The following is a 24,721-nucleotide window of genomic DNA, read 5'->3' as shown; positions in this document are numbered from 1 at the left end:
ACCACTCCCCCCTACTCAGAAGCTACAGGGTGAGGACCCAATACAAACACCTCTCTTTGTACTTAAAGCCTTCATAGTGTGGTCTAACACATAGAAGGATTTCATGTCGGGTCCCTGACCCCTGCTACACACTCATACACTCACATACACACCCACACCCACACTCACACACATTTACATACTCATCCAACACACACATAAGTCACATACACTTATACACTTACACACAGACCCAGACTCATACATATTCACATACACACAGACACACACTCAGACGTTCATATACACACATATTTACACTCACAAACACATTCACACTCATGATTCACATGTGCTTATACAGACGCACGGGCACATACTCACATACATATTCACATACACATACACACTCACATACACGCAGACACACACACTCATATATAGATAGACGCACTCTGAGCACTCACATGCACAGACACACTTGTATAGTCACATGCATACACACAGACACACATTCATGTACTCACACATACACACACACTGACACACCAACACACAAGCTCATTGCCCGCCCCACATTGCAGTCACACCGGCCGGTCTGCTCCCTCCAGCTTCGCTCGGGCTGTCCTCCGTGCCTGCATGCCCTCCCTCCTCTCCTCTGCCTTTCATGATCCCTGACTTCATATAAGGCCCTGCCACCTACAAGGGGCCTTCCTAGTTCCCCCAGGTATAAGTGTTCCACCCCACCCGTGAAACTTTGCTGAATTTGTTCTGTGTTTACTTCTCTGGGAATGACAGTCTGGGTAGCCGTTACTTCACTGCCCCCCTCCATGGAGCAGGCCCACCTCAGCCTGGTTTTGGCATGGCCAGCACCCGGCACAGGGCCTGGGACGAGAGTTCGAAGAGCTGGCCTGTGATCTCGCTGGGACAGGAGCCTCCCTCCACCCCAGCACACTGGCACCTTCTCTGCCAGGCTTCCTCAGGGAGGCGGGCAGGGGCAGACCCAGGATTCCCTGGCTCCCAGGCCAGTTTGCTGTCCACTCCGCTACCCTGACTCTCAGCTAGCGCATGGTAAATACTTGTTGGAGTGAATGGCATTTTACAGGTGTAGCAGAAAGCCAGGCTTGGAAAGAAGACCCGTCCCTGGCTGAGATCTCACGTGGCCATTCTCTCTACCTTTCTTTTCAAATTCCTGTTGCTTGGTATCAGTTCCAAATTCCTCTTGGCTCCAGGCTTCGGGCCCTGGCCCCCAGCAGGACAGAATCAGCAGCAGATTCATCGAGATGGCCAAGGCCAAGGCAGGAAGTCGCTAGGCGAGCCAGACCCTCCCCCACCCCACCTCCCTGCTCACCAGGAGCCAGGTTCAGATGGACCTGCCCTGGGGGTGGGGGAGGGGAGGCTTGCAAAGCCCAGCGGAACCCCACGACCTTGTGTAGAACTCACTGGGTACGCAGAGAACTCATCACTTCCTGCCCTCAATTTTGTTCCTCTTACTGACTTCCTCACATCCATCCCCCAGCCCCCAGGCCAGGCTCTCTGTCTCATCTCAGTGTTATCTCTGTCTTCCCTCTTCCGTCCAGTTCACAGCCAAGGCTAGTCTGCCCCATCGCAACCTCCTCCTTCTCCCGAACCCCAGAGACCCCTCTGCCTCCAGGCTCTGCTTCCAGCACTCTGCCCTCCACACAGCTGCCAGGCTAGTCCTCCTGGGGGCACCTGTCCGGCCACAGCTGCCATGCTCCTGGATCTTTGACGAGTGGCAGGAGAAAAGGCAGCAAGGGAGGCAGAACTCCCCCCAGAATCTCCAACTGCCCCCTGCCCTCCCCCCTTACACTAACCCCTGCAGATTAAACCATGAGTGGGGTGGGGGGAGGAAGAAGAGGGGAGAGACTAGAGACAAACGACAAAGGATGTAGCCACTGCCTGACCAGCTGCTGCTGTTGGGGGGAGGGGAGGGAAGTGGTCTCTAGGCCCGAGCTTTATGAGCTTCTACCGGTTCTGGGCTTGGGGGATGGTGAGAGGGGAAAGCCAGGGAAGGAAGCCACTGAATCCAGCTCAGCTGCTCCCAAATCTCCACAGCTGGACCTGCTGACTGCAGAGGGGAGAGACCCTGGCCAGCCCTGACCAGGAGGGGAGAGGCATCTAGCCCATCTCAGCACCAAGCACAGAGGCTCCCCTGGGTCCGGGAGCCCTGGCCCCGTTCAGCCCAAACTCAAGGCCCTCATTCCATAGGTGGAAGTCGTTCCTGCTGCTGGCACCCCTCCCTTCTATGACCCATGACCTCAGCCTGGGATGCTGGGCGCACGGCCTGCCTCTCCTAAGATCACCCCCCCCCCGCCCCAAGGAAGGAGGCAAATGGAGCAGAGAAACAAGGAAGCCAGATCAGGCATCATCCTTTCAGAGCTGGGAGGACCTTATGGGTCCCCTAAGTCTGGTCCTGTCATTGTACAGAGGGGAAACTGAGGCCGTTCAGAATGAAGTACCCAAGGTCATCTGGGAGTATCAGAATTGGGCCCTGAGTTCAAATCCAGTGCTTCCTCTACACCAAAAGCATCAAACTCCAACAGAAACTAGGCCCCACTAAACCACCTCTAAGGACGGGCACAGATTGACTTAGAGACCACATAGTCACATCATCTATGTTTTGTTTTGCTTTATTTTTATTTTGTTAATGATTTCCCAATTTCATTTTAATCTGGTCTAGGTATCGTGCTGGCCACAGGGCTCTATGAACCACAAAAATCAAAAGCCCCAAGGAAGTCCAGAGCAGTAGAAAGGATGCTTGACCTGGGCCCAAGGGCCTGGGTTCGGGTCCTAGCTCTGCCACTAGCTCAGGAAAGTCTGGAGGAAGAGGACACTGGACTGGATTCACCCTATGGTCCTCTCCAGCCCTGGTATGTTGTGATTCCAAGTCATTTAACAGACACCAGCAGCAGCCCCTGAATGAGGGGAAGGGAGAAGGTGGAGGGGACGAAGAGATCCAGCAGCAAAGGCCTCGGGGAGAGGCAATAGCAAAAACAGGTTTTCAGGCTCCCCCATGAGCTTTGGAAACAAAACCAAGAAAATAAAACTTATCTGAATGGTAAGAGTCAGTCAAGGACAGTGCCTAGTGCAGCAACGTCAGCAAGACCAGAGATCCCGGGGATAAGACGTGCTAAGACAGGCCATGGGAGCACAAAGTGTGAGAGGAGAAAAGACACAAAAGCAGTAAACGGGCTAGAGAGACAAAAGAGCAACACCAAAGTAGCAAAAGAAAAAAAAGGGCCCAAGCACGTAGAGAGTGACACAGAAGAACCAGGACTCTCCATGGAAGCTTCAGACATTGGAACCCCAGAATGGGAGCTGCAGACAAAAGGGAACCCCACAGTAACATATGCCAGAAGGGATCACCCAGCAGGACGTGCAGAATTGAGAGGTCAATGGAATGAGAATAAAACCGTATGATGCCCAGAATGCCACAGAACTTAGAAAACAATAAAAAGATGCATCGGCTAAGGCAGAAAACTTGGAAGAGACGCCAGAAAATTTCAGCTTTAGATTAGTCAAAATTTTAGAAAATATATAAAAACAAGCAAACCTAACATTTGAGAACTACAGAAAACTGTTCATGTGGACAAATAGAGGCAAGTAGAAAAATTTCCAGGACCCCAGCAATGTGAAATCCTATCAAGAAGTCTTCTACGGACATGATTGCTAAGTTTCAAAATTATGAAGGCAAAGAAAGAACCCTTAAGCACTTAGAAAAAAAGAAAATTATCTATAACACCAAGTAAATCATGGTCCTTTTCAGCCATAGGAGAAAGATGACAAAGCAGACAGGACTACATGTAATTCTTCAAGGCTTACATCCTGCTACTAGCAGCATATTCTGTAAAGGGGCAGGAGGAAAGGGGGAAAAGAAGGGGAAGGATGGGGAAAAGGCATGTATCGAGTACCAGTGGTGTGCCGTGCACTATGTGCCAGGCACTGTACAAATATGATCTCATTTGTGTCTGAGGCCACATTTGCACTCGGGTCTTCCTCACTCCAGGCCAAACGCTTAGTCTATGCACTCTGGCACCTCCAGTTCCCTCAAAATGATCTCTTTGAAAACCTCAAAGAATTTATCCACAAAATCGAAGAAGTACAAAGAGCTCATTGGCCAGTAGGTAGGAATTCTAGGTCAACAGAACAATAAATTCCTAAAAGTGATAACACACTTTGTAGCTCGAAACTCACGAACCAAGCCAGGCCATTGTGTGTAACTGTAATGGAAATGAGTACAGTTTGAGCTTGAAATGTGCACTGTGATGAGTGGAAAGAGAAAGGGGTTAACGTATGTCCATATTTATAAATAGCTAAATTAAAACAGACTGAAAAAAGGAGAAGGAGGAGGTGGTATGGAGTGGCAAAAAAATGATGATTTCAGAGAACCTGAGGTTAAATCCTGTTTCTGCCACATCCTTCTCTGGACCTCAGTTTCTCCCTCTGTAAAAGGGAAGAGGGTTGGATTGAACAGTCAGTCAATAAAATTTATTAAGTGCCTACTATGTGTGCCAGGCACTGTGCTAAGTGCTGGGAATACAAAAAGGCAGAAGCCATTCCTGGCCTCAAGGAGCTCGCAGTCTAATGTGGGAGAAAACACACAGGCAAATACATGGAAACAAGCCACGGGCAGGATAAACTGGGAATCATCAACAGAGCGATGGTGCTGGAATCGAGAGGGTTTGGGAAAGGCTTCCTGTGGAAGGTGAGGCTTTGGTGGAGACTTAGAAGAAGCCACTAGAGTTTATTGAGTGAGAGGTGTGTGTGTGTGTGATGTGATTGGACCTGCATTTTAAGGAAATCCCTTTGGTGGCTGAATGAGGAAGGACTGGAGGGGGGAAAGCCTTGAAGCAGACACCCAGTAGCTATTGCCATGGTCCAGGTGTGAGGTAAAGAGGGTCTGCACCAGGGTGAGGGCAGGGTCAGAGGAGAAGAGGGGGCATATTGAGGAGATACTGCTGAGATGAAATAGATGAGAGATGCTGCAGAGGTGAAATTGAGAAGAGATACTGCAGAAGTGAAATGGCCCAGAGATGCTGCAGAGGTGAAACTGAGGAGAGGTGCTGCAGAGATGAAATGGACCAGAGATGCTGCAGAGGCTAAATGGACCAGAGGTGCTGTGGAGATGAAAATGACAAGAGATGGTGCAGAGGTGAAATCACAGACCTTGGCTACAGATTGGATTGCAGGGGTGAGAGAGAGGCAGGAGTCCAAGATGACTCCTAAGTGGAGAGTCTGGGGAATTGGGAATAGGGGGTGTTTTGTACAGTAATAGGGAAGGCAGAAAGAGGGGAGGATTTGAGGGGGAAAGGTAATGAGTTCTATTTTGGACATGTTGAGTTGAAGATGTCTGGAATCCAGTTCTAGGCCTCTGAAAGGCAGTTGGAGATAAGAAATCAGAGGTTGGCACAGAGAGTGGAGCAGGAAAAGTAGACTTGAGAATCATCAACATAGAGATAATCATTAAATCCATGAGAGCTGATGAGATTAAAGTAGTATAGAGGGAGAAGAGAAGAGGCCCAGGACAGAGGCCAGAGAGACTCCCATGGTTAGAGGATGGTGTCATTGCTGCTGTTAGAAGGTGTGACTGGGAGGAAAATCCTGCAAAGGAGTAGTCAGAGAGGTATGAGAACACACACACACACACAGAGGAGAGAGGGAGAGAGAGAGAGAGGGGGGGGGGGAGAGAGAGAGAGAGAGAGAGAGAGAGAGAGAGAGAGAGAGAGAGAGAGGGAAGGAGAGAGAGACAGAGAGACAGAGAGACAGAGACAGAGAGACACAGAGAGAGAGAGAGAAAGGGAGGGAGAGGGAGAGGGAGGGAGAGAGAGAGGGGGAGAGAGAGAGAGAGAGAGGGAGAGAGAGAGAGAGAGAGAGAGAGGAGAGAGGGAGAGGGAGAGGGAGAGGGAGAGGGAGAGGGAGGGGAGGGAGGGAGAAGGGTGTTCTGAAAACCTAGAGAGAAGAGAGTGTCCAGGAGGACAGAGTGACCAACAGTGTCCAAGGCTGCAGCAAGGCCAGGGAGAATGAAGATTGAGAAAAGACCATGGATTTGGTGATTAGGAGAACGATAGTAACTTTGGAGGGGGCAGTTTTGGTGGAATGATGAGGTAGGAAGTCAGACAGGAAAGAAAGAGGAAACATCTATTGTAAATTGACTTTTCCTGAAGTTTAACCACAAAAGGCAGGAGAGATATAGGATGACAACTAGCGGGGGTGGATGGATGAGGTAAGGACTTTTTAAGGATGGGGAAACAGCCATGTGTATTTACAAGCATCTGGGAAGCAGCCTGCAGTAGACAGGGAGAGAAGGAAGATAAGTGAGAGAGAGTAGAAATAAGAGAAGGGCAGTCTGCTGGAGGAGATGGGATGGGAGGGGATCATTTGAGCAAGAAGAACAGCATGAAGAACTAGGAGAAGGACTACCTCCTCATCTGAGGTGGGGATGAGGGGGGAGATAGTGCAGGAAGGCATTGGAGGGATGGGAGATAAGGAGGGGAGAAGGGGAAGCTCATGGTGAATGGCCTCACTTTTTTCTGTAAAATAGGCAAGGGTCTCAGCTGAGAGGGTGGAGGGAGGGGAGCCATGAGAGGTTTGAGGAGGGATGTGAACAGTGGGATGGTGACCTAATTTGGGAGGGGTAAAAGGATTGTCTGGCAGCAGCGAGGGCCCACTGAGGTGGTGTGATGTAAATGTGTAGTGGAAGGGCAGAATGGTGGCATGATTTTCTCCACCTTCATTCTGCAGCATGTGGGTAAGAGGATATATGAAATTCTGTTCCATTCCAAATCTATGATCTATTCACTGCTATGCCAAGAAAGCTAAACTCGTATTTCACAAAATGAGAGTCAAGCTCATAAATCACAAACAGTTCATGTCTTAAAAGAAAGGAATTTAATTCACTAAATAGTAGCAGGAGTTGTAGAAGAGTCAGATGATTGTGACTCACATCAGATAATAGGAAGACAAAACCTGAAGAGATTTTAACCATTTATAACATCAAAGATGTTCTGAATTCCTGTATTAAAAGAAAAAGTTACAGACAAAAACCCACCAACAGGAACTATATTTAAAAGTAATAGATACGGATGGTCTAGCACTGAGGTTGTTCTAAAATCTATACTACAATGAGAATCTCAGAGAAAAAGCAGGGATTGACTCCAGGGCTGCTGAGCATGGATTTGCAGGGTCACACAAGTGAGAAATCAAGGCCTCGATTCATAGAACCCAGCTGCTGCTAGGTGATCCCTCTCCCTTACCCATGTCAGCTCCTTGGCTTATTCAGTCAGTTTTCGAGCTCTGACCTCACCAGTCACCCGTAGATGATGGTGCAGCCTCCTGCTTCCCAGAAGACTAGGGCACCCTCAGGCACCTCCACCTGGAAGTCCTACAAGCACCTCCTACTTTGGGTTTCCCAAATATCAATCAGGATTCTTTCTCCCAAACCTGCTTCTCCTTCTGACTTCAGCTGTCTGTGACCCTTCCATTTCCTCAGTCTCCCATGTTTGCACCCTTAAGATTCTTTGGAACCAGAGACCAGGTCCCATCACTTCCATCTTGACTCTCTCCCTGAATCCATCCTTTGGACTCTCTTCCTGCTGCCCTCACCCTAGTCCAGCTCCCCACCCCACCCCCAGCCACCTGGGTTGCAAGAAGTTCCTTACAGGTCTTGGTGGGCACTAAGACCCAGCAAGCACCGCCTCCTAGGTCTTACACTCAAAGCCCCTTGCCCTCCCCAGTGTGGCTCTAACATGCCTTTGGAACCTTCTCTCACATTGCTCCACAATCTTGCCAGACAAGGCTCGTCACCAGCATGGAATGTGGTTGAGGGATGCTGGTAAATGTTTAACAGCTGGCTCTCTGACAACACGAGACTCCTTTGGAAGTTTAATCTGCATCGTTCCCATGTTCTCCATCACTTTCTTAAGTCTAGATAACAATAAATCAGTCACGCTGTGGTTCGAAGTGTTTGCCAACTTCTAAGGTGTAAACGCTCACCCTGAACGTTTAACAAATGGCCCCAGACATCCGCGGACATGGCTCACGCCATCCCATCTGTGTCTCTGCACAGGTTTCCTCCATCCTGGGGACACCTTCCTTGTCTCCTCCATGAAGCTTTCCTCGATGCCTGAGCTGGAGGGAAGCTCTACCACCCAGGTGTCGCTGCGCTGTCTACATAGAGGCATTTCTCCTAGTCCAGCTTGTCATTAAGGGGATGTTGGGATCTTCTTTCCTGGTACTAGTGTGGTGTTTTGTCCTTAAGGCCTCAATTTAAATCTCGAAAACTGGTGGCACAACTTTCCTCCCCAGCCAGGCTCTGGGCTCCTAGTACCTTCCAGGGATGCTCTGTCCAATCCCAGAAGAGAAAATCCAAAAGGTGACCTGGACAGTCTGCTGTGCCACGGTCTGGCTGTGATTCCCAGAGAGAAAACCACCTTGGGAGTGCTCATAAGGGCAGTGGAGGATGTGTAAGCTACGGCTGTGCTCGGCGGTTTATCGGTGAGTGTATCTTGGTTTCCTGTCTTGACAGCCATCATCCCCGGACTCTGGCTTCACTTCACATTAGGATTCCATTTCATTTTTTAAAAAATGACAGAGAAGGGGCAGCTAGGTGGTGAAGTAGATAGAGCACTGGCCCTGGATTCAGGAGGACCTGAGTTCAAATCCAGACTCAGACACATAACACTTTACTAGCTATGTGACCCTGGGCAAGTCACTTAACCCCATTGCCTAGCCAAAAAAAAAAAATGACAGAGAGCAACTTGCTTTGCCTGGCCCCCACTTTTTGTTAGACTATAAGCTTTTGGCAACAAAGTCCTACAGGGCAGAAGAGGTGCTGAGGGCCAATGTAAAGGCTACTGAAGCACCCTCGAGGAGCCTGCACTGCTGAGCCCCTTCCAAGAAACTGCTCAAATATTTATTTACATATTGTTTTCATTCCCAGGCAAAAGAGATACCAGCTGCTTCTAGGAGCTTCCAGCCAGTGCAAAGAACAGAAAAGATCACACAGCACCCACAGTCTCACTGCCCTGGCTTGGTCTTGGGGAAACTGAGGACAATCCAACACTGCCATAGATACAAACTGGGTTCAGCTGGCTAATTGGCTGAAGAAGGCCCTGGACAGAGACCAAAGAGACCCCAGTCCTCACCAACACGCGGCGCACACACACACACACACACACACACACACACACACACACACACACACACCACTCAAGCACAGAATTTGGAAAAGCCTGGAGCAGAGAGGCATCATTCTGCCAGACCTTGCACACGGACATAGCCGCATCCCAGTTAGCCTCTGTTCCAGTCTGCACACAGCAGACGCTTAATCACTGTTTGTTGAATGTATGCCCACAGTCTTCAACATAACAAAGTATTGACTGAGCTCAGGTCCTGGACATAATAGGGTAAATTCCCAAGTGCTTATTTACCAATGGTCTGATCTAATGGAGATTACCCAGGACAAACAGAGAACCCAGCAAACCCCAGACTCCTCGCGGAGCTTACATATTGGCCACCCACTACCAAGGAGGTGGGGCCCTAGCTTAGAGCTGAGGCTAGCTAGGATTAAGGGGGCTAATTTCCTACCCAAAGAGACCCACCCACCCCAGACCCAACTGCCTGAACTTGGTGGTCCTGCCCAGCCAAAAGGAGCTTCCTGACGGAGCCCAGAGTGGAGTAGAGAAAGGCTCTGGACTTCCTTGGCAGGAAGCCACCTCTCAATGGCTTTAGGCACCAGGAGCTTTCCAGATCCCACTTCTGAAGTGGCTGGAGCTTGGGGGAGCTGGTAAGAACATGAGAGGGAGTTTAGCATCCATTGAGGAAAGAGGGCTAGAGAGAGTCAGAAAGCCCTGAGTTCAAAATCTGCTTTTGACACATCAGCTCTGCCCCAGCAACTGGCTTACTGTTTCCTCATCTGTCTAATGGGCATAACAGTGCCTCCTTCCAGAATTGTGGGGAGGCTCCAATGAGGTCACAGTCTGTGAATGCTCTGCAGACCAGAAGGCATTCCAGACACATCTGCTCTTATTCATTAGTGTTGTTGTTTCTAAGGCCCCTCTGGAGCTGGGCTGGGCTGGAAAAGCCTGGATGCAGCAGGCAGGCAGACGCCAGATGGTGGGAGGGTTCACTTGCCTCCGACTTTTGCTCCATCATTCCCAGCCCCTCTATCCACAGGGCCTCAGGCATTTGGAAGGGAAGGGCCCTGGCTCTGTGGTACAGGGCAAATATCCTGGGCTGGGGCTAGAAAAACTAGAAGCCCAGGCTTGGGCCAAGTGTGAGCCAAACCCCCAGTATGCATGCCTGTCATTTCTCTGGGTCCTTCTGGGAAGGCAGGACTCCTGACATCCTCCCTGGTACATGGACCCAAGGTGTGGTCAAGGTCAGTAACAATGGAAGTGGTTGGGGGTGGGGGAAGAGGGAAATGCCTCTAAACTGCAGAATTCAATTTCAGTGAGATCTGTGGGTTAGCCTGGGATGTCAGTTAAAGCTAGCCGCAGGTGGCTTAGCCCCAGGCAGGGCTGGGTGGGGCCTCCCTCCCTTTTTTTTTTTTTTGCTAGGCAATGGGGTACTTGCCCAGGGTCACAGAGCTAGTAAGTGTCAAGCTTCTGAGGCCAGATTTGAACTCAGGTCCTCCTGACTCCAGGGCTGGTGCTCTACCCACTGCACCACCCAGCTGCCCCCCTCCCTCCCTTTCTAATTCTGTTTCTTAGTCTATAGGTAGACAGGTTAATGTCAGAGCCCCAGCTTCTGGTGCCGCCTGTCCACTCTGGCTCAGGCTGTCCTGTCTGTCTGCTGAGTGGGTCCTATCTGTGTGAGGAGAAATGTGGCCTGTGAGGAAGTCGCTCGGCCTGGGCCTGGGATGAAGGATTCCTCCTGGCATGTGGGCAAGGAACCAGCAGGAATTCCAAAGTCAGGACAGCCCCCCGGCTCTGTGGGGGCAGTGAGCAGGAAGGGAGGGCCCCACATGGCTGTTTCTCAGGCCCCTCTGCCTGGTGCCCCAGCCCAGCCTCTCAGCAACTCATCCCCCACCACATCCAGCCTGAAGGCCACTCAGTGCAGGGCTGGCTATTTGGAAAAATAAAGCACCAAGTCCTTTCCTCTGCGGAGTCTGCTCAGAAAGTAGACAAGGGCCAGGTGTCAATGGAGGTGGCTCTCAGTGCCCATCTGGGGAAGAGAACAAGGCAGAGACAGCAGGACCCAGAAGGAGGCTGGCTCCTGGCAGGCTAGATGGTTTGGTTTAAAGGAGAAAAGCCAGAATGGCCCAGAATAGCCCCAGAGAAATTGGGCCAGAAATGGAGCATCCCAGTGGGGGCTGGTGGGGGGGGGCATGTTAGTTCAGTCTCTGTCTCTGTCTCTCTCTGTCTCTCTCTGTCTCTCTGTCTCTGTCTCTCTCTCTCTCTCTCTCTCTGTCTCTCTCTGTCTCTCTTCTCTCTCTCTCTCTCTCTCTGTCTCTCTCGTCTCTCTCTCTCTCTCTCTCTCTCTCTCTCTCTCTCTCTCTCTCTCTCACACACACACACACACACACACACACACACACAGAATCCAAATCTGTTTTAGTAGTGAGAACCTCTGCTCCCACCCCCATATCTCTGAAATGAGAAAGACAGCATTGTATAGTGGGAAAAGCCCTGATTGGGAGTCAAAGAACCTGGGTTCAAATCCTGACTCAAGTCCCTTCCCTTCTCTGGGTCTCAGTTTCCTCATCAGTAACATTAAGTGCCTATGCTGGGCATGGCATTGAGGGAGACACAAAAGAAAAACTATATCCTGTCTCCAAGGAGCTTCCTATCTGCTGGGGAGAAATGATGTGTGTGTACTTAGCAAAGGAAAAGTACAGATGTGATGTAATTTAGAGAGAGAAGGTAGGGGTGGCAGAGGAAGAGACAAAGAGGGGAAGGGGAAGGGAGGGAGAGAGAGAGAAGGGGAGAGAGGAGAGAGAGAGGCACAGCAGACAGGTGGACTGTCTCTGGGGAGGGCGTAAGCCAACTGGAGGGTCAGCCAAAGCAGGCCCACCACCAGCTGATGCCCAGGTCAGTGATGGCACCCAGCCTAGTGGGGAGCTAGTGGAAGGCATCCTTTGAGAGGGCAGGATTCACCACCACTGAGAAGGGTGAGCCCCACCCAGCAGAGAGGCTGCAGATGGACATGCCTTTGTTTAGTCACGTCCAACTCTGTGAAGCTGGGGACTGCAGCACGCCATTGCTGGTCATGGGGTTTTCCTGGCAAAGATGCTGGGGTGGTTTGCCATTTCCTTCTCCAGCTCATTTTACAGATGAGGAAACTGAGGCAAACAGGGTTAGTGACCTGCCTAGGGTCACTCTGCTAGGAAGTCTCTGAGGCCAGGTGTGAACTCAGGTCTTCTTGACTCGAGGCCCAGTGCTCTGTACCCTCTGGAGCCACCTCCACACCTCCCAACATGCCTCTAGTCTGAAGCTAAGGTATACACTCTCACACTAGATGCAGCAGCACTACGAAAATGTTTGATAGGGGCAGCTAGGTGGTGCAGTGGATAGAGCCCCAGCCCTGAAGTCAGGAGGACCTGAGTTCAAATCCAGCCTCAGACCAGACACCTGACACTAGCTGTGTGACCCTGGTCAAGTCACTTAACCCCAACTGCCTAAGCCAAAAAAAAAAGTTTGCTGAACTATCCCAGGATCTTTTGGGAGGTAAAGTCTGGCTCAAATGAGCTGGGCCCCTTCCTGGAGAGACAGGCCCACCTTCTCTGGGCTGAAGTCCACCCCACCTTTACCCCACAATGTGGGACCTTTCAGCTGTGAACCGTAACCCCACAGAAATCCCATGCTATCCACCCTTCCAGAACTTCCAAAGTCTCTGAATGGGAGTCTCAGAGGAGCTGGGTTCAAGTACCACCTGGTAAAGCATAGGTAGCTGGTAGCTCAGTGGACAGACTACTGGGCCTGGAGCGACAAAGACCTGAGTTCAAATCTTTCTTCAGATACTTACTAGCTTCATGACCCTAGGCAAGTCACTTAACCTCTGTTTGCCTCAGTTTCCTCAAATGTAAATATAAGATAATAATAGCACCTCTTTTGCAGGGTTGCTGAGGGGATCAAATGAGCTGTTTGTAAAGCACTTAGCACAGTGCTCACATACAGTAAGTGCTATATACATGCTCATTCCCTCCTTCCCAGCTCAACCAGTTACTCCAAGTGACCTTAGGCCACCTTCCCAGGCCTCACTTTCCCCTGGTAAAACAAAGGGATTGGCCTGAGTGGTGATTGGCAGCTAGAAATCTTGCCATAGACACAATGTAGCACTCGGGGCAGCCCCTAAATGCCGAGGTTGCTACAATGTCCCCTACGCACAGGCTTGTTTAGATGCAGCCCTCTCCAGGCCCAAAGGCCCAAAGGTAACAATGTTTCCCTGGGAAAGCCCGTTGTCTCCTCCTCCCCCAGCGGCAGCTGTCCCGGGGCCTGCTAGACAGCTCACCTCAACACAGAAACGTTCATTCAGAATATGGAAGGCCTGGGTTCGAGTATGGCTCTTGTTTCTGACTTGCAGGCTGTGTGACCCTAGGAAGTCAATGAACCTCTCTGACTCCCAGCACCATTGGCTGTGATCTGTGTGAGTGGAAGGACCTTGCCCACTGGGACTTCCCTACGCTGCTGCCTGCTGTAATCCTTTCTGTGTGAGAGGCCTTCAAACTGTGTAGCAACACTCACTTCTCCCCCCACCCCCACTCCTCCTCCTCCTTCTCCTCCTTCTTCTTTTTCTTTTTAAAACAAAAACAGCTGTCTCTGTTTTAATAAATTTTCTTAGCTTGTATTTTATTCAAATAAAATTAAGAGGGGCAGCTAGATGGCATGGTGGATAGAACACCAGTCACGGAGTCAGGAGGACGTGAGTTCAAATCTGGCATCAGACACCTGACATTTACTAGCTATGAGACCCTGGGCAAATCACTTAAGTCTGATTGGCTTGCAAAAAAAATAAGTAAAATAAAATTAAGATTTTATTGCAATTTTATAAAACAGACAAATTTTGAACTATAAAATAATATAATATTACGTATTTATTTTGTTAACACCCTTTGCAATGTTTCACATTTGTAACTTATGAAGTAATACTAATATGGTTATATTAATAGTATTAATTCCTTCCATCTACTTTGTGCGTATGTTGTAGGTCTCCATTTATTGAAATGTTTGCCTCCCCCAGGAGAGGGCAGGGGCTGACTTTTGCCTTTCTTTGTAGCCAGACCTTAGCATAGTGCCTGGCACATAAGAGGTGTTTAGTAAATGCCTTTTTATTAGTTGATTGAGAATGCATTCTGAATTCCAAGCTGGGCTGCTGCTCTCATGATCTAGGTTAGTGTGGGGGTGGGTGCCAAACCTGGGCCAGCACCTTTCCTTTCACCCCCATGAGACACAAGGATTCCACTGGGGCCCTGTAAGTAGGTTCCTCTTCTCCCCTCACCCCACTTCCCCTGTCACTATAGTCATGTTTCCCCTCCTTCCCTGATGAAAGGGCTGAATGCACTTTCAAACATAGCCCTTCTTTTGGGGTTTGAGCTGAGACTGATGAGAGACAGGAAATAAAGAGGCTCCTTCACCCTAGGCCATCCCCCACACACACACACGCCTTCTCCTTCCCTCAGACCCCTTGGGAAATGTCAATCTCCAATACAAGCTCAAAGAGAAGGCACAACTTCAGAGGCTCCACCCAAAGGCCTCAGCAGGAGGCAAACCAGACTCAGGCTGTCCTGGGTAAAGAGTCACAAGAAGAGGATGGGCATGGGGGGAGAAGACCCGAATGACATTGCCATGATCAGATTAATAGCCATGCACATCCAGTGCTTTGCCTGCTACACACCTGGCCAGGCCCCGCTGGCCATTCACATGCCTCCACCCAGCCACACCAACGCTGCTCTGGGGGTTCGTCTTTCACAGGAGGACCAATGATATCAGGAGGGCGACATCTCAACTTGAGCAAGAACTGGATTCAAGTGAGGCAGAGGTGCACAAAGTCCTTAGGAGACCAATGGAAAGCATTATTCATTTCACCCCAGCAAACATCAAGGGCTGTGGTGTACAAAGCCCAGTTCTGTGGACTCAGAGAAGAAGCCAGTGCCCGCCTGCAAGGGACTTCCTGCCACTCTGACAGGGCTGGGTGAACTGATCTCATACACACACACACACACACACACACACACACACACACACACACGCACACACATATACACACAGGCCTGCATGCACATACATACAGACACACACACCACACACACACGTGCCCCTCAGGCTCCCCACCCTTGGCCTCCTGAGGGGAGGCCAGTCTCCCCATCTCGGATACAAGCACTAAGACTCCAGGACCTCTGGGCTCTAATCATCCTAATCCTCCCAGGCCCATTTGCAGCTGGTTCCAATGTCCCTGCCCCACTGATTCTATGACATCCCATCCTGGATGCTCCCCACTGGCCACGGTGTGGACAGCGCCTCCTCTGCTGCAGGCCATGGCCCCTCCATACTCATCCTCAGAGTGGCCACTATCCCTCCAATTGTCATCCCATAGCCAAGCTACCAAGAAACATTTCTCCATGTTGATCTAGGCCAGTCCTCAGAGCCCAGAGACCCCAGCCACCCTCGGGCCCATACTCCTCCAGAAGCCTCTCCACCTAGGAGGTCCACTAGAGCTAGTGTGAGCGCATGACCCTTGAACCCCAGAACCAAGGTCACCTCTACAGCCCAGAGAGGTGTCAGGGTTGGACTTGAGTGTCTAGAACGTCCCTCAGTGCTCCTGTTTTTCAGCCAACATTCTCCCACATCCTCTTTCATTGTGACAAGGTTCTCCCTTGGTGATGCCCCGTCCTTGCCTCCCTCTCTACAGGAGCCACTCCTCCCCATTGACAGAGGCCAGAGGCCAGGCAGGCACAAAGCCCTCTTGCTCCTCACTGGCTAGGCCTCTTCATAGGGCCAAGCAAGACCATCTTTTCTCTCTCCTCATTGCCAGACTCTCCTGGCACCTTCCAGACTCTCACTCAATCCCCACACTTCTCACCTGACTTTCATGTTGAGTTTATGGTCGGTCATAACCCCTGGGTGGGCTTCTTATAAACTGCTGTGAAATCAGCTCTTTCCGCTTCTTGCGTTTTGGCAGAATCCGTACACGAGACTTGGTTTTTTACGTTTCTCTCTGTGAGTCTGGGCTCCTCCTGCCAGCCCGTCTGCCTCGGTTTGACTTTTGATTCTGATGCCTGCTGCATAATTGCCTTCATTTCCCAGCCTTGTGTTGGACCCAAGCGTTGCCTTCTCTGCCTTTATCCAGGCACCCGTTCTGTATATTTGGCTCTCCATTATTCAGTGGGAGAGGACCAGTCTGGTGCTGAAGGCCCCATGCCCCTCTTCCCCTTTGCCTTGTCACTGCTCACAAGTACCCCACCTCCACCATGTGAGCGGAGAAGCCACACTTGACCCTCCTCAGACCTGACCTGGAGAAAGCTGTGGTGGTGGCAGAACTAGAAGCTCCGACCTAAGGGGAGTGTGGGGGACGACCCTGACCTACTTCCCAGCCCTGATTCTCAGAGGTGAGGGAGGTCTGCCTGAACAAAAGCTAAAAGTGGGGAGTGCTCAAGGGAGTATTTACAGAGCCAGGGGTGCATCTTATTTTACAGATAAGGAAACTGAGGCTGAGGGCAGTGAAGTGATGCTGAAAGTCGCACGGCTGTGAGAGGAGCCAAGAGGATGAGGAGCTCCTGGGCCCACTCAACAGATGGCCAAGTTCTAGGGGAGAGAGGAAGGCAAGTGTTGGCGAGAGCAGACAGGGAAGGCTCCCCAGAGGAGGAGGCAAAGGCGGGTCTGGGGGAAAGGAAGGAAGGGCATGGGCATGGAGGTGGGAATGACTGTGATACACCAACGCCAGTGACAGATTAGCCCCTCTGATATGGAGGACATGGGCAGAGTGCAGGTGGGGCGGGAGAGGAGGAGTGCAGACATGAAGGGCAGGGGACGTTAAAGCCACAGGATGATAAAATGTTGGGGCTGCTTCAAGTCAACACAGGCTGCTGAATTTGGGGTCAAAGCCCCTGGTTTTGAATCCTAGCTTGACTCTTCCTTCCCTGTGGACCCTGGAGAAGTCCTTTTCTCTGTGGCCCTCAGCTTCTTCCTCTGTAAAATGGGAGGGGAGGTCCCAGAAGGTCTCCTAGGCCTCTTCCAGCTGTGATCGTGAGCCTGGGAAAGTCCCTCAGAGGGCAGGAGGGAGCAGCAGGCTCAGCCCTCTAGCCCCAGTCTGCAAGCTCTTACCCCACTGCCTTACACTGCCTTTCCTAGAACAGAAAGGAGGGTCACCTTGGTGCAGAGAAAGGGTGCTATGGCAGGGAGCAAAGGCTGATGGGGAAGTCAAGCAAAACCCTAGGAGAGCAGACTTCTGCTCCTGCTCAGGATCAGAGGAGCCTCCGCCTGGTGCTGAGTGGTGCTGATGGCTGCTACCCAGGTTAAGTGAGTCACCCTCTGCCCCACTGGCTAGCCGGCGGCTAGACGGCAGCCAGCTTGCAGCCAGCCTGCATAGATGAGTCAGAGCCTGGCAGAGCTGGGAAGCATCTAGTCTCTCCAGTGGTGGTGCCAGCTGCTGCCGAATCATGCTCACAGATGAGCTCGGTGGCCCCATCTGCCAGGGCAGCAGAAACGGGGCAGGCTTATGGCAGATGCCATAGTCGGGGAGGCCCCTGGGAGCTCAGCACCTGGGCCTCAGCTGACAGGCAGGGAGGGAGGCCAGGAGGGAGCCAGGACAAATGGTAAAAATGTGGGCTCCCAGGAAGCTCCCCTCCAAACCATGCCCTCCCCAGCACGTCCCAGACTGCACCTCCATGGTCCTGTCCCCCATGACCCATGGGAGATGGCAAAGCCAGAGAGCGCCCACCACGCAGCAGCCCGGGGCCTTCTCTGGCTCTCTTCTTCTCTTGATATTTTCAAAGACACCCCCAAATCCATCAACCAAGTATTCACTGAATCCTGGCGCTCAAATTCCACAAGCACTTAAGGACCTGATTGTTCAAAGAACTGAGGTAGGCTATGAAGGAGCCCTAGAGGATGAGTGAGACCTTGTCCCCACCCCCATCCTTAATGTCCCTCTACTACAAAATCAGGCCAGAAGATTCCTGGGGAGAGGTACAGAGCAGCACCTCCATCCCACAGGCTGGTTGGGATCCCTTGTTGGCTGATCGACATCACGGGCACTCACACATCCATCAGCCCCTTCCACACAAGCAGCAGAGGAGCAAACTCTGAGTCAGAGGTGGCTGGGCTAAGCCGCCCAAGCCGTGGCTGAGGAGGTGAGATGGGGAGGGGAGAGGACCCCCACAAGGGACGCAGCCCACCTGCATCAGAACAAGGACGCTGCATCTACAATAACCCAACAAGGGTGGATCTCCTGGGAGAGGGTGCCAGCAGCTCCCGAGGCTGCTCTTTCCACCATGGGACAGCTCTCATTGGAAGGTCTTCATGATGCAAACCTCAATGTGCCATGTTGGAGCTTCTCTCTCTAATTCCTGGCTCTGCCTCTGAGGCCAAACACACCAAATCTCTTCCTTTTTCCCCAGGACAGACTTGCCCCACACTGGAACACAGTTCTCTTGTCCCCTTGTGTCCCCCCCCACCACCTCCAAGCTAAACATCTCCAATTCCTTCAACAGTTTCTCCTATGAATAAATGGAATCCAGAACATTCTCTGTCCTGCTGCCCACCTCTGGACACTCTCAAATTGTCAATGACCTTCTTAAACCAGGATTTCCAGAGCCCAGCACATTCTGACCAGGGCAGAGGACAGACAGCAGAGGGATTCTTCTCAACCGAGGCCCGAAGGCTATATCTCTACTGCCTGGTTTCCCAGCAGCCTTCTGATTCATCTTGTCCCAATGGTGACCCATATGGAGCTCACAGGCCACTCCAACCCACAGATCTTTTTCTGACAAACTGCTGTAATTACTGATGAAATGTTGAACTGAATTGAAGGAGGGTGTTTACCTTTTCTAGAACAGGGTGGCTGTGTCAGCTGATGGTGATACTATTTCTGTGAGAAATCTACAGGCAGAATACATCTCTGTGATGACTAATTGGGGACAGCAGCATAGGTGGTGCGGCTCAAGAGACAGGCCCTGCTGCCAGAAGCACCTCCCTTCTCCCCCATCCCCAAGGTGCCTCTATCAATGATTCCTTTGGAAATGTGGCTGCCCCAAGAGGCAGGAAAGAGATGCCCACAGGATATAACCTAGGATAGAACATAGCTTCTCCCTGCTTCACATACTTTCTCCTGGATGGAGACCCGAGCTCCCGGGCCCCTGGACCATGAGGCTAAGGTGGCCACGTAAGCCCAGTGCAGGCGACTCTGGGCCCCCCTCTCCCAGGCTTGCAGCCAAGGCAGCCCTGCCAGACGAGCCAGGTGGGCTCAGTCACCCTCTCCACTGCTCCCCACCCCCCACCCCAGCAGGTGCCTCACACTAGACAGCCTAGTAAGTTTCCTCCTTGCCTAACTCTGCCGTGCCTTGTCAGTCCCGAGCCCAGAGCCATGGGAGCGAGTGGTGCAAATTCCCCCAGGCCCCTCAGCCACTGCCACCTGCTCTGCCTGGGGAATTCTGCAGGCATTATTTGGGCCTGTGCACGATGAATCTGTCCAGACAGAGGCTGCCCTGTACTAGCAGGCCCTTGGAGTAATCTCCCCCCTCATGCAGGGGAGCCCAGCCACTAATGTCTCAATGAAAGGGAGGCTCAGGGTCAGGAATGGTCCACACTGGGCTGTTCCCAGTACCACAGGCTGTCAGTTAGAAGGGAGCCCATCTCATGCCTGGGCAGGATTCTCTGCAATACCCCGAGGTGGTCACTCTGCCTCTGCCCAAAGCCCTCCAGGGAGTGGGGAGCCACCTCTTCCCAAAGCAGCCTGGCCTTCTCTGAGACAGCTCGAGTGCTTGGGAAGTGGCCTCCTTAAACTCCCTCTTGCCCTGCCCCCACCACTCCTTGGTGGACCCTGTGGGGCCAAGCAGGACAAGGCTAACCTCCCTATCCTATGACAGAGCCTGGAAGGCAGCTCTCCCATGCCCAAGGCCTTCTCTTCTCTGGTCTGGAATATGACAATAGTGAGGAGGAGGAGGAGGAGGAGGAGGAGGAGGAGGAAAAAGAAGAAGAGGAGGAAGAGGAGGAGGAAGAAGAGGAGGAGGAAGAGGAGGAGGAGGAAGGGGAGGGGAGGAAGAGAAGGAAAGTTAATCCATTTCTACGGTTTTTAGGTTTGTACAGTCCATCCTCTGACTGCATCCCTCTCTTCATCCTGACCACTTCCTTTCACTGACCTAGGTCAGCAGGCCCCAGCTTGGGGACCTCCTCCTTCACACAAGACAGCACCAAGCCAGGCTGCTTCCCATGGCCCACCACAGGGATGCATGGAGACAATGGGAACATGATGCCAGGTGGATGTGGGGGGAGGGCAAGGTGACAGGGAGTCCATCTGAGCATATAGAGGACAGAAGAAAGAGCTTTACTAAATGGGGCTTTCCTGTCACTGCCCCTGTCAACGTTGCTCACACGTTCATTGAGGGTCCTCTGTTCCCTGGCTCATCTGCCCAGAGCCCCCCCATCCCTGGCTGCGGCTTTGAGGAAAGCTCATACAATGGTTGCTGGAGATTCCAGAGCAGAGGGGCAACCTTGGGGGGCCAGGGAGGGAGACATCGGCTATGGCCAGCCCCATTTGGTTCTGAGAGCTGTGGCCGAGGCTGCTGTCTGCGGCTGTCTGGGAGCTTGTGGAGGGGCAGGGTCCCCAGGAGATCTCGGTGCTACCCCCACCTTCAGCTTTGCCAGGGCCCCAAGAGGACCACTTCCTATCACCAAGCATTTGTGCTTCCCATGCCCTGTTCCATCCCTGGCTGGGCCCAAATAATACCAGCTAAGTTTGTGATCAGTGTGTCCAAACCAAGGCTGCCCTGAGCTGTTCCAAGAGGGGCAGACCTGAGCCTTAAGAGAAGAGGCACGTGAAACCAGGATCCCCTGAGGTTGGGGGTGCTCTCCATCTGGGGCCTCAACCCCCACCAACTAAACAGGAGCCCCAATATCCCCAGCCGGGCTTGGCTGGGCTAGTCTCTGGCCCACCCTTCTTGTCATCAGTCTCCCTCAGGCCTTGGGCCCCTCTTGGGCCCAGAGAGCTTCAGCATGCTGATGTTGGAGGACTTTGAAGATATCTCCGCAAGAGTCTTTGAAGACTGCCCCCTGCCCCACACAAAGAGTGGCAAACAGTCCACAGATGAGGAGCCAATAAGTGGGGTGCTGGGGAAAGGTCACCCAGAAGAGATCTGGCTACCTGCAAACTGGCTTCTCTCCCCCCCCCCCGGTCCTATGGAGGCCCTTAGGCCTCCAAAGGAAAGGCTTGGATAAAGCAGCCCTGTCCAGGGATGGAAAATCAGAAAAGGTGAGTATCCACAGCCTTGCCCCAGCCTGGCACGGCAATAGCTTTCTCCCACTGACCAGCTGGATTTCCTTTGATCAGTCCAGGCCTGCCTGCATCTTGGCCGGGGCGTCTGGGAGCACACAAACCTCGCTGGCCACAACAGGAGGAGATCTGCTGGTGACACCAGCAGCCTTCCAGCCATCAAACCTGCACCGTCTTGATGGAGCTGCCAGGATGCCTCAGTCACTAACAGCAACATGAAGCCCCTCCCCCAGCCCGCCACTTCTACTACAAACCCAGCCCCCGACCTGTTCCCCATTATCCTCCTCATCTCTTCCCAGGCCCAGGCTGGAGGAAGGCTGGACCAAAGGCCCTTCCAGCTACCCGTTCTGGGCATCTGGATGCCCTCACATCTGCACACTGTTCCGTCCCTGTTCATTTCAGCAATAAAACCGTTATTCATGCATCTGTTAACCGCCCGCTCCATTTGTTGGAAGGTGGAGGGAATGCCTGAGAGAGGCCATGAAGAAAGCAGCCCAAGCCAGTGGGTGGGAAGGAGCCTGCCTGAGCAAGCCAGCAGGCCTTGCTGCCGGGGCCTGAGAAGGAGCTTGTGGGCTGGGGGGTCTGGAGTCCGGTCTCCCTTCCCTTTCAGCCCAGCTTTTTGTTGGCTTCCTTGTTTGTTTTTTAGTTAGGAGTGGTGGATGGTGTTGCCCATGGAGGGGACTCCCTGTGTGGGAGGTCCCTCTGCTAACCCCTCAGCCTCTTCGTCTCAGAGGGCTGCCAAGGCCTTTGAGGGATTAAGTGACTTGCTCAGGGCCACGCGGCCAGGCCATGTCAGAGGCAGGAAGTCGACCTGACTCAAGGGCCTACTCTCCTATGGTCTGGTGGCCTGTAGGCCCCTCTCAGGCCTTTAGGGGTCTGACCCCAGAAGAGAAGCTGAGTTCCAAGGGACAATTCAGATTCTCTGAAGACCCACTGAAGTCGTACTCCAAGGCCTCACTGTGGTGTGGATGTGTCCTGGAGTGGCCCCAAGCCCACCAAGCCCACCAGAACAGCAGTAGCTCTGTGGACCATCTGAGGACCCTGGAAGGATGGCAGGAATTCAGGAATCCCCCCCCCCACCTCCAAAGGCCAAGAAAGGCTGTGATCGGCCTCAGAGGAAAGATTTCCCAAAGGGAACATTTGCAAGCCCTGAGGCAATATTTTAGTAAAATTGCTGGGCTGGCGCTGATTGATGGAGGAGCCATCTCCACTAACTGCTCCTCTCACTTCCAGTGCCCCTACAAGGCAGGTCGGAAGGCATGCGCCATTAGCCCATTTTACAGCCAAAGGAAATGACCTTCGAGGGGACAAATGTTTGCCAGGGCCATGTATACAGCGAGTCTGACTGTCTAGATTTAAAGCCAGGTCTTGGTGCCGAATCACTCACACTCCAAGATCATAGTCATTTTCTATCATCTCTGTGACCTCGGACAAGTCCCATAGCTCGCCTAGGCAGCAGGAGCCCAGAGCAGACAACCTCTGAAGGAGAAGAATGATTCAGGCCACTGGACAGATGAAAACCTGGAAGGGGCTGATCTCCAAGACCTCCCACTCCTCCAGCCACCTCCCACTGCCCAGCAGTGCCCACATAGAATCCCAGAACTCAAGCTGGGATGGAGCTTGCCATCATCTTGTTCATCTCAGTCCCTGGAGGAGGGGCAGAGGAGGGGACTGAGGCATCCCAGAGGGGCACATAGGACTTGCCCAACTAAGATCAGTCCCAGAGCTAGTGAGTGGATGAAATCATCCATTTCTGAAGCCAGAAAGTAAAAGGTTCTTTGGAGGCTGGTCATCCGAAGGAGCCAGAGAGAGCGATATTCACCCTATCCCTACAGCGTTTGCCTTAAGAATTAAAAGGAGAAGCTGGCATTGTGGAGGATTCCAGGAGCTGTCTGGGCCATGGGATCACTAGGACAGCCAAAGACCTCCCACAGGCACAGAACAGCTCATCCACCTGGGCACGGGCCTAATACAGTGATGGCCTGAAGTTCTAGGAACTGGGGATGTGTGGGGAAGAGAGGCAGCTCAGCTAAAAGGCCCCACTGGTGCCTTGGCACCTTCAGGACAGTGCACCATGCTGCTGCTGCAGCAAGGCCAGGGCACCTAGTTGCCCAGCCAACCATGGTAGTGCTGTAGCTGCACCCCAAGAAGGGAGAGGGGGAGGACTCCCCGATTCTCAGCCCTGAGACTTTCCAGATTCCACCTACACACTCTCAGGATGGGAAAGCCAGAGGCAACTCAGAAGCTGCCTACCATTAGGTGGGTGGGTAAGAAACAGAGAGGAGCTGCTGCTGGCAGAGAGATTGGCCCAGGGGCCACTCCAAACCATGCCCGCAGCCCAGCCTGGCCTCACCTTGCAGTGCCAGCAGCCCATCAGCAGCTCCCTGTTCCTTATGGCATGTGTGTGAGGAGGAGTGGCTGCAGGGCCAGACTCCAGCGCCACCTCCACATACCTCCACACCCCGCAGAGCAGAACAGAACAGAAGGGCCAGGGAAGGGGGCAGCCATAAAGCAGCTCCCCAGTAACGAAAGGGCCTGGTTGGCTGGCACACACGAGCTAAGGTCCTCTAGAACAACTTACACAGGTGTGTGCTCAGCTCTGCAGGAGCACGAAGCCATGAGGGCACTGCCAGGAGCGCCCCTACGGACGCGGGGGTGGGGTGGAAGGAGGGTTGGCACTGGGCTCCTTTTCAATAGCTAAGGCACAGAAGCCCTCCCGCAGAGGCCTCCTCTCCAGAGAACTGGAGCTCTTCCTTCCTGCCAGCCGTGCCAGCTCCCACGCGAGGGGTCTGGCTAAACCTGTTGGGCGCCAGGGACGTCTGGCTGCCCAGCTCCGAGCGTCCGTCCCCGAGTGCTGCGGATAACGCACCAGGCCCCCGGGAGCTGGCGGCCAGCACGTTGGCCCCGGGTAGCCAGGGCAGAGGGCCGGGCTCCATGGGCTGTGGGGGTGGTGACCTGGTCCTTATTCCATTCCGACCCCGGCGCTCGGCTCTGCTCTGCCCGACTTGGCTCGGTCCCCAGGCCCGACCAGTGTCTAGGCTTACCTCGCTTCTGCAGCAGCCTCCGCTCGCGCAGACGGGCAGGTGGGCACCAGGCCGGGCCGGCGTCTGGAACTGCAGACAGCGGCGCCCAGCTGAAGTGCTCCGGGGGCCCGGGCTGTCTCGCTGTCCCCGCGCCGGCTTTCTGCCTCGCTGCCAGGCGGGGGGCCGCGTCTACGCGTTGCTGCCGCGGCTCCTGCTGCGGCTCCTGCTGCTATTGCTGCCTCTCCTCCTCCTCCTCCAGCTCCTCCCTCTCCTCG

General features: G+C 52.8%; 1 protein-coding gene across 2 annotated transcripts in view; it reads right to left on the bottom strand.

Annotated features, from left to right (window-relative positions):
* CAMKK1 (calcium/calmodulin dependent protein kinase kinase 1) overlaps positions 1-24,721 on the bottom strand; it is an 80,358-nt gene extending 55,637 nt beyond the window's left edge. For both annotated transcript variants that reach the window (XM_020964683.2, XM_020964684.2), the window contains exon 1: positions 24,468-24,721. The gene's annotated coding sequence lies outside the window, so the exon portion shown is untranslated. The remainder of the gene's footprint in view (positions 1-24,467) is intronic.

Source organism: Phascolarctos cinereus, unplaced genomic scaffold (assembly GCF_003287225.1).
Source record: "Phascolarctos cinereus isolate Bilbo 61053 unplaced genomic scaffold, phaCin_HiC Scaffold_7;HRSCAF=346, whole genome shotgun sequence".
Classification (NCBI taxonomy): domain Eukaryota; kingdom Metazoa; phylum Chordata; class Mammalia; order Diprotodontia; family Phascolarctidae; genus Phascolarctos; species Phascolarctos cinereus.
This window is presented reverse-complemented; position numbering and strand designations above follow the sequence as displayed.